At 26.7% G+C, this 333-nt stretch overlaps 1 protein-coding gene across 6 annotated transcripts in view; it reads right to left on the reverse strand.

Annotated features, from left to right (window-relative positions):
- LOC111646195 (peripheral plasma membrane protein CASK-like) overlaps positions 1–333 on the reverse strand; it is a 38,333-nt gene that overhangs the window by 11,460 nt on the left and 26,540 nt on the right. The gene's annotated exons all lie outside the window — the stretch shown is intronic.

Genomic DNA, 333 nt, shown 5'->3' on the forward strand with positions numbered 1-333 from the left:
TTTTTTTTAACTCCTTACCTCACAAGACAGACTGATTGAGAAGTGGGTACAATTTTAAAGGTAATGCTACACCCCATTTGTCTCTGCAGAGAGAGCAAAAATGCACAGTAGCTTGCAATGGTTGGTAAATAATGTTGTGTGTTGGTTCATTATTTGGGTAATTTATTTTGTGTTGTAAGTAAGTAAAACTTTTAAGTTTTAAGTTTTAAGTCTTAAGTCTTAAGTCTTAAGTTTTAAGTTTTAAGTTTTAAGTTTTAAGTTTTAAGTTTTAAGTTTTAAGTTTTAAGTTTTAAGTTTTAAGTTTTAAGTTTTAAGTTTTAAGTTTTAAGTTTT

Source organism: Seriola lalandi, unplaced genomic scaffold (assembly GCF_002814215.2).
Source record: "Seriola lalandi dorsalis isolate HSWRI2012SDOR001 ecotype SW California unplaced genomic scaffold, Sedor1 jcf7180002054966, whole genome shotgun sequence".
NCBI classification, from domain to species: domain Eukaryota; kingdom Metazoa; phylum Chordata; class Actinopteri; order Carangiformes; family Carangidae; genus Seriola; species Seriola lalandi.